This window comes from Heptranchias perlo, unplaced genomic scaffold (assembly GCF_035084215.1).
Source record: "Heptranchias perlo isolate sHepPer1 unplaced genomic scaffold, sHepPer1.hap1 HAP1_SCAFFOLD_53, whole genome shotgun sequence".
Lineage (NCBI taxonomy): Eukaryota > Metazoa > Chordata > Chondrichthyes > Hexanchiformes > Hexanchidae > Heptranchias > Heptranchias perlo.
The window spans coordinates 2,034,609-2,044,159 of record NW_027139548.1 but is presented as its reverse complement, the minus strand read 5'-3'; the positions used below and the strand labels follow the sequence as shown (position 1 = coordinate 2,044,159).

Here is a 9,551-nt window from a genome sequence, read left to right as displayed (position 1 = left end):
CGGTAAGGATGTTCCCAAGAATGGGTGAAACTAGAACTCGGGGGCATAATCTTAGAATAAGGGGCTGCTCATTCAAAACTGAGATGAGGAGAAACTTCTTCACTCAGAGGGGCCGATTGGCCTACTCCTGCTCCTATTTCTTATGTTCTTATATTACTATGCTGCAGCTATGCAAAACCCTGGTTCGACCGCACCTGGAGTACCGTGAGCAGTTCTGGGCAACGCACCTTCGGAAAGACACATTGGCCTTTGAGGGAATGCAGCGTAGGTTCACTAGAATGATACCTGTTCTTCAAGGGTTAATTTACGAGGAGAGATTATACAAATTGGGGTTGTATTCTCTGGAGTTTAGAAGGTTAATGGTTAATATGATCGAAGTTTATAAGATATTAAGTCGAACAAATAAGGTGGATAGAGAGAAACTATTTCCGCTGGTTGGGGATTCATAGACTCAGGGGCACTGTCTAAAAATTGATACTCGCTCAATTGCTAATTTTAAATCTGATAGATAGCTTTTTGCCAACCATAATTATTAAGAGACATGGGCCAAAGGCAGGCAGATGGAGTTCGATCACAGATCAACCATGATCTTAAAAAATGTTGGAGCGGCTCGAGCAGCTGATTGTCCCACTCCTGTTCCTGTGTTCCTCTGTTCCAATAATTCGAGTCGTTACTTTTTATATAACGATTCGTGATGTCCCTCCTACCAGGTTAAAATTCGAGTAGTTATATTAAAAATAAAGATTAGTGATGGGCCCTCCTACCTGTTGGTAATTCGAGTAGTTACTTTTTTTCGAAAGATTAGTGATCGACCCTCCTACCAGCTAATAATTCGAGTAGTTACATTTTATATAAAGCTTAGCAATGGGCCCTCGTACCTGTTTATAATTTAAGTGGTTACTTTTTTATGTATGGATTAGAGATGTGCAATCCAAACTTGACATTTTGAGCAGTTTCTTATATATAGATTAGTGATGGACCCTCCTACCTGTTGGTAATTTGAGTACTAACGTTTTGTTTTCAGAATGTTTCCCTTTTTTCCCATTTTTCTCTTCGGAATAAATATTTTTCTGTAATGATTAGTGATGGGCCCTCCTACCCGTAAGTAATTGAAATAGTTACTGTTTATATAAAGATTAGTGATGGTCCGTCTTACCTGAAATTCATTCAAACACTTGCATTTTGTCTAAAGATTCGTGATGGACCCTCTTACTTGGAGGTAATTCAAACGCTTACATTTTATATAAGGATTAGTGATGGACCCTCCTAAGTGGAAGTAATTCGAACACTTACATTTTGTATAGATATTAGTGATGGGCCCTCCAAACCGTAGGTAACTCGAATGCTTAATTTTATATAAATATTCGTGATGGACTCTCCCACCTGTTTGTAATTTGAATCGATACTTTATATCTAAAGATTAATGATAGAGCCTCCCACCAATTTATAATTCGAGTAGTTACTTTTTATGTAAAGCTTAGCAATGGACCATCCGACCAGTTGATTATTTCAGAGGTAACTTTTTATACAAAGATCAGTGATGGGCCCTTCTACCTTTTGCTAATTTAAGAATTACTTTTGATATAAAGATTAGTGATGGGCCCTCCTACCTTCTGCTAAATTAAGAATTACTTTTTTTATATAACGATTAGTGATGGGCCCTCCTAAACTTTGCTAATTTAATTATTACTTTTACTTTTTAATATAAAGATTAATGATGGGCCCTTCTACCTGTTACAAATTTAAATAGTTAATTACATAAGACCTGTGACCAGGATCCTCTTATCTGTGAAGGAGATCGCTTCTATCCGGTGGTCGGTTTGCAACTAACACCTTTCTGAGGTCAATTTATCTCTAAAGGCAACGACCACTCCTTGTTTTATGAGTTGAGTGATTTTGATAGATAAACGCCTCATTAACATGAACTTATTTCACCAAAAACAGAAGCTCCTGCTCGATTCTCCCAGCTAATTGACATCCTTTTCCAACTGACTGAAACTGACATTGTGGTGTAAATCAGGAATTAATTATTTTAATTAATCGGGGTGAACATTTTTGTCGGATCTTTCTCCGATCCTGTGACTGGATCGCGTTCGGGCGGGCCTCATGTCACCAGAGGCTGATTGTCCAGGTGCTCGGCAGAGAGCGATGATCCACCAGTGCGAATGTATTAACCCTTTACTAGCTGAGCTACGTGTTCAGTGTGAACTGCTGGTCCCGCCTTTGATTAGTTCAATCAAAAAAACACTGGGCACAAAATGGTTGATTGAGTGTTACAGTAAAAATCCGCAAGAAGTTACAAGGACAGATTGCAATCCCTGTCTTTCTGAACTGCAATTTCTAAAGTAGGAAGAGGCGAAAATGGGGCAGGATGGGGAAAAACCCCAAAGACCGTGTTCCTGCTTTCTTTCCCACAGCCGCTCTTAAAATGTGTCCGTGTGGAGACTGGTGGGGACCAGGAGTGGGTTTATCCCTGAAATGTCCGTTGTAAAATGGACTCCCCCTGAGATCGCACACTCACAGAATAGTCGCATCCCCGGCGCTGGGGAACACATCAGACCGCGGGAAATAGGCTTCAGAGAGGGAGGTGAACGTGAGGAATTAAAGAATACAACATGGAACTGAAGCTGAGAATCTACATGAACTTACCTTCACCCCACCATGATTTGCTGCCTCTTTATTTCCGTGTAGATTTTGAAGGTTATATCCTTGTTATTTCATCACAACCAATCACAACCGTTCCTTTTCTTCAATTTGGCAAGTCACAAATTAGGAATTTGATCTGATCCTTGTTGTGAGATTCAGAGCGATATTTGACCTGCTCCTTGTTGTGAGATTCAGAGCGATATTTGATCTGACCCTTGTTGTGAGATTCAGAGCGATATTTGATCTGATCCTTGTTGTGAGATTCAGAGCGATATTTGATCTCATCCTTGTTGTGAGATTCAGAGCGATGTTTGATCTGACCCTTGTTGTGAGATTCAGAGCGATATTTGATCTGATCATTGTTGTGAGATTCAGAGCGATATTTGATCTGATCATTGTTATTTGAGATTCAGAGCGATATTTGACCTGACTCTTGTTGTGAGATTCAGAGCGATATTTGATCTGATCATTGTTATTTGAGATTCAGAGCGATATTTGATCTGACCCTTGTTGTGATATTCAGAGCGATATTTGATCTGACTCTTGTTGTGAGATTCAGAGCGATATTTGATCTGATCATTGTTGTGAGATTCAGAGCGATATTTGATCTGATCCTTATTGTGAGATTCAGAGCGATATTTGATCTGACCCTTGTTGTGAGATTCAGAACGATATTTGATCTGACCCTAGTTGTGAGATTCAGAGCGATATTTGATCTGATCCTTGTTGTGAGATTCAGAGCGATATTTGATCTGATCATTGTTATTTGAGATTCAGAGCGATATTTGATCTGACCCTTGTTATTTGAGATTCAGAGCGATATTTGATCTGATCCTTGTTGTGAGATTCAGAGCGATATTTGATCTGACCCTTGTTATTTCAGATTCAGAGCGATAATTGATCTGATCCTTGTTATTTGAGATTCAGAGCGATATTTGATCTGATCCTTGTTCTGAGATTCAGAGCGATATTTGATCTGACCCTTGTTATTTGAGATTCAGAGCGATATTTGATCTGACCATTGTTATTTGAGATTCAGAGCGATATTTCCTTTTTCTCTCTTATTTCCCCTTTTTTTTGTGACCAGGATTAAGGATTTACTCGCTCCGCAGACAGAGCCTCATGCGGCGGCGCCAAACTTCCCCCAGTATTTATTTTGAAGTGAACTCTCCTGCCACAGACCTTCCCTTTTGTTCTTTACTCTCCTCCCCAATCTTTCCCTGGCACTGGACTTGCTGAAAATCTTGAACTCTTTTCACATCTTCTTGTTCTGACGAAAGGTCTTCGATCTGAAACGTTAACCACAGACACTGCCTGAATTGCTGAGCTTCTCCAGCATTTTCTGGTTATATTTCAGATTTCCAGCATCCACAATATTTTGTATGGATGGGGGGCATGGGGAGCACGGTGATATATATTGGCATGAGTTGGCACGGGGCACAGGTTGGCATGGGTTGGCACGGGGCATAGGTAGTCCCGGGGCATATGTTGGTACGGGGGTCGTCAGTAATGGGGGGAGGGATCTGGCGTCAAACAAGCGGCGGGGGTGGGGGTCTGGATCGGGGAATTTCGCGGGTTTCCGCGATCGTTGTGGGGGCCGGGGACGAAATGGTGGATCAGTGTCGGGGTCCGCGATTGGGGTCGGGGGTCCGCGAACGTTGCAGGCGGGGGGAGATTGGGTTCGGGGGTCCGCGATCGGCGATCGGCTTGTTGGGTTGAATAGAAAACTCTCAGCTTAAATCATCGCTCGATGAAAACAAGCAAGAAGAAGAAGGTCTGTGGCGGGAGAGCTCTGGTAGGAAAGAGCAGGTCTGTGGCGGGAGAGCTCTGGTAGGAAAGAGAAGAACAGGGTACTTTCTAAATGGCAAAAAAGTTTAAAACAGTAGCTGTTCAAAGGGACTTCGGGGTTCAGGTACATCGATCATTAATTGTCATGAACATGTGCAGAAAATAGTTGATAAGGCTAATGGAATGCTGCCCTTTATAACTAGAGGACTGGAGTACAAGCGGGCAGAAGTTATGCTGCAGCTATACAAAACCCTGGTTAGACCGCATCTGGAGCACTGTGAGCAGTTCTGGGCACCGCACTTTCGTAAGGACATATTGGCCTTGGAGGGAGTGCTGTGTAGGTTTACTAGAATGATCCCCGGACTTCAAGGGTTAAGTTACGAGGAGAGATTACACAAATTGGGGTTGTATTCTCTGGAGTTTCGAAGGTTAAGGGGTAATCTGATCGAAGTTTATAAGATATTGAGGGGAACAGATAGGCTGGATAGAGAGAAACTATTTCTGCTGGTTGGGGATTCTAGTAATAGGGTGCGCAGTCTAAAAATTAAAGCTTTCAGGAGTGAGATTAGAAAACACTTCTACACACAAAGGGTGGTCGAAGTTTGGAACTCTCTTCCGCAAACGTCAATTGATACTAGCTCAATTGCCAAATTTAAATCTGAGATAGATAGCTTTTGGCAAGCAAAGATATTAAGGGATATGGGCCAAAGGCAGGTATATGGAGTTAGATCACGGAACAGCCATGATCTTATCAAATGACGGAGTGGGCTCGAGGGGCTGAATGGCCAACTTATGTTCCTATGTCTGTGACGGGAGTGTTAGAGCAGGAAAGAGAAGGTCTGTGGCGGGAGAGTTTGGGGCCGACGCTTGAACCTGTGTCTCCGGCCCGAGTAAATCCTTAATCCGGGTAAAAAAAAACAGAACAGAAATGAGAGAGTGAAATGAAATATTGCAATACATCCCTCGGAATTACCACCACAATCTGTCCTCAAACATTGTCTCTTTTCGGGCACTTCCATCCTGTGGAGGGGATTTTGATTACTGTCTGATAACCAAGCTGAAAAAGAGGAAAATTCAATCTTTATACCGACTATGGAACAGGAATGAGCTTTTCTGTATTTAACAATGTGACGGGTGTATCTAATGCAGATTTACAGTGATAAATGTAACTATGGAATGTCAGTAATCTTTCCCCCAGTGGCTGAGGCGATTGATGCTCAGGGATAGTTTAATTCACCGGTTAAATGGTTAATGTCCTCACCGACAGAAACAGCTCAGCTCACTGACAAGACACCGACTCTTGTGCCCTGTATTGAAAATGCAATCATCAGGAAATCGCTTGGAATTATAGTGAACAATGTCCCAGATGGAAATGTAACAATTTCATGTGTCTGTTTTACTGAACTTCCCTGGAACAAGAAGAGCGAAAGTAAAATTTTGAATAAACTTTGTTCACAGCAGAAGCAGCAGCGAATTGTCAAATCGGTTCGATGTGATTTCGTCAGAGAGGCCGCTCCCTGTCCTGAAACAACTGAGGAATGTTTTAGTTGAAATCCATCCTGAGGTGCGGCAGCTGCTTTCACACAGACAGGGAGCTCTGAATCTCATAAAACAAGGCTCAGGTCAAATTCCAACCTTGGGACTTGCCAAAATAAACAAGGAAATTCTGCCTGACTGGTTGTAACGAAATAAAATGAAATAACCTGCAAAATCCACAGGGTAATAAAGAAACTGACAATCATTGCCGAATCGAGACAAGGTTGATGTAGTTTCGAAGCTTCAGTTCCGTGTTTTATTCTTTCATTCCTCCCGTTCATCTTTCTCTCTGTAGCCTATTTCCCGCTGTTTGATCTGTTCTCCAGCGCCGGGGACGCGACTATTCTGTGAGTGTGCGATCTCAGGGGGGAGTCCATTCTACAGCGGACATTTCAGGGATAAACCCAATACTGGTCCCCACCAGTCTCCCCACGGACACATTTTAAGAGCGGCAGAGGGACAGAAAGCAGGAACATGGAGCTTTGGGATTTACCCAGTTCTGGTCCAGTGACGCCTCCTCCCGACTTTAGATTTTGCAGTTCAAACAGACAGGCATTGGAACCCTGTCCTTATAACTCCGTACGGTACTGATGTCGCCCTGCACTGTCGGACGGGCAATGCTGAGGGAGCGCTGCACGATGCGTGATGCCGTCTTTCAAATGAGAGTCTTCCCTCTCAGGTCGAAGTTTGTTATTCCGCTGCCCCGGTGTACGGGCCAATATTTGTGCATCAATCAACATCACTGAAACAAGTTATCCGGTCATTATCATATTGGTGTTCGTGGGATCTTGCTGCACACAAATCAACTGCCGCGTTTCCAACATGACAACTGTGGCCACACTTCAAAATACGTCATTGGCCGTAAAGCCTCTTGGGACATCCTGAGTTGATGAAAGGCGCTGTGTGAATGTTCGTCTTTCTTTTCTTTTCTCGTCCATGTTTGACGCTATGCTCTCTTGTTCTGGACTGTGTTGTTGCTTTCCTCGTCCTTTTCGTTTAGGGTCTTGAATCTTTCATGAGACCCGCCCGAGCCTTCAACTCCATTCTTTAAGTAAAAGTTTATGGAAAAGCATAATTTCTGCGACAAGAAACTGAGACACTAAGTGCCACCAAAGCGCAAAGAGCGCAGAGAGTGAACGAATGACTGATTGAGAGAGTGAGGGAAGGTGCAAGGTCTGACCGATCACAAAGGCACACTGGAAGGGGGACAAGACACCAGGAGCAGGTGCGACCTGTCCAACAGAGCTGACAGCTGAAACCCAATGAAGCCACAATAGCTGTTGTCATCCCCGAGCATCCGATTTGAATTCATTGGTGCCTGAAAATTCGGTGCCAAATTTATCCAAATTCCTGGAACAAAGTGCCTACTTGTCAAGAGCACAATTCCTCAATGTGTACATTTGCATAAGAATTATATCTGGAAATCGGATCACAGATTTACATTTTAAATACTCGTGAAAGGGCAATGATGATATTAGCATGGGGTTCTTACAGGCGGGCGGTACTGATGTCAACCCTGTGCGGACTCGCTGTGACTTTTCTTGGTGGATATTTTTCCCGGAGAGGAAATCTGTTGGTGAACTATTGGAAACCAGTTAAACTAAAACCAGGTTATGATGAGCGAAATGCATCTCTCGATCTGTCAGAAATGAACTCCAGTTGCTAGAAGATAATTAGCCGTGACCCGGAATCCGTTGAAAAAGCTCTTATCAATTCGATTACAATCGCAAACAAACACAAAGTCTTCACTGAAATCGATTACTAAACAATGACCCGAGACTGCGATTCTTTTGTTCAAAACCGCAAATACAACACTTTCTCCTCAAGCACCGAGGAACGCGATTTCCCTCTGGCCTATTCTATGGTGATCTATGATAAGATCGAGATGTTTGAGAGGCTCCGAAGAAGCAGTTACGCTCCTCAGAATGTGTACTGCGTCCATGTGGACAGGAAGTCCCCAAAGCAGTTTCACTCGGCCGTCCAGGCCATCGCCTCTTCTTTCAGTAATGTCTTCGTTGTCAGTAAATTAGAGACGGTGACGTACGCCTCATGGTCCAGGGTTCAGGCTGATCTGAATATATGGAAGAGCTGCTGAGGCGCTCAGTCCCGTGTAGATATCTCATCAATGTGTGTGGACAAGACTTTCCAACGAAAACCAACCGAGAGATGGTCAACAGTCTCATGGCCATGAACGGCTCAAATGTGATAGATTCGGACACTCCACCGGGAAATAAACAGGTAAATGCGCCAGCTTCATGCCTGCCCAGCCGCCAAAGGGGTGCAGTGGAAGCGGTTATATGCAATCAAAAGGAACTGAATGGATATTTGAAGGAGTGGATGATTGGAACGTGCTCATCATCAGACTGCAGTGACACCACATGTCACCTGAAGCACAAGGGGTGTTACATTACCTGGTCTCACATCTCCCGCTTCACTGTATTGCAGAGTCAAGTGCTGACTTGAACCTCGAGTTCGGCGGCCTCATGCCCCACATCGTATGTTTGAAATCACTCAGTTTGGGCACGAGAATCGAAGGATAACTTCAAAGGAACAGAACAACATAGGAAGATGTAGAACAATAGAAGAATAACTTCCTATTTACCATATTGGGCCTTCTTTCCAGGCAACTGGCATATGATCATTTGCTGTTTAATACATTGTTTTCAAAGCCTTGACACACTTTTCGTTCAGATGCGATTGTTGATTGGCTTATTTTATTTCACCTGTCTAAATTCCATACTTGTGGGTGACCAGAGCAATTCTAAATAACCAATCTGACCTAATCTGCTGACATTTCCCGTATCATTTCCCTTAAATCGGCCATTAGTAGCTGTGCAGTGAGCCTCCACCTTATCATTTCTGCTAGATTTCCTCTTTTGAGCTTCTCTATGCATCAGAATTTTATAGGCAAAATTTAAACAAGCAAAAATACATTAGCTAAAGTCTAAATTTATTATTAATCGATACTGCTGTTAGTTGTGGTGCAGTCGAAAAAAATAGAATGACGTTGGAAAATGAGAAACGATTGGTCTTTTCTTGTCTGTCCGAGACGATGGAAGTTTCATTATGATATCCGTGGAACTGTGGTCTTAACAGATCGAGAGAAGAGCCCCCCTCCCATACGGAGCCCCATGTTTGTGGGGGCCGCATACATTATGGTCACCAGAGAATTTGTGAATAATTTATTTGTGAACTCGGAAATCCAGGCGTTTTTCAAGTGGTCGGAGGACACCTACAGCCCCGATGAACGCATCTGGGCGACCCTGCAGAGAATGCCCGAGGTACCCGGCTCCATTCCAGACACTCCCAGGCACCGTAGGGGTGACCCACCAATCCTTACTCGAGCAGTGAAGTGGTCTTTTGAGGCTGGTGATGTTGAGAAAGGTGCCTTATATCCGCCTTGTACAGGAAGGTACCGCCATCAAATCTGTGTTTATGCTTCTGCAGATCTGCACTGGATCTTCCAACAGAAACCCTTGTTCGCCAACAAGTTTGATCCTGAAGTGAACAACACAGCTGTGCAATGTATGGAGGAATATGTCCGACATCGAGCGATTCACGGAACAGGAAGTTATCAGTGA

General features: G+C 43.4%; 1 pseudogene; it reads left to right on the top strand.

Annotated features, from left to right (window-relative positions):
* Positions 1–7,666: 7,666 nt before the first annotated feature.
* On the top strand, positions 7,667–9,551 carry LOC137315014 (beta-1,3-galactosyl-O-glycosyl-glycoprotein beta-1,6-N-acetylglucosaminyltransferase 3-like; annotated as a pseudogene).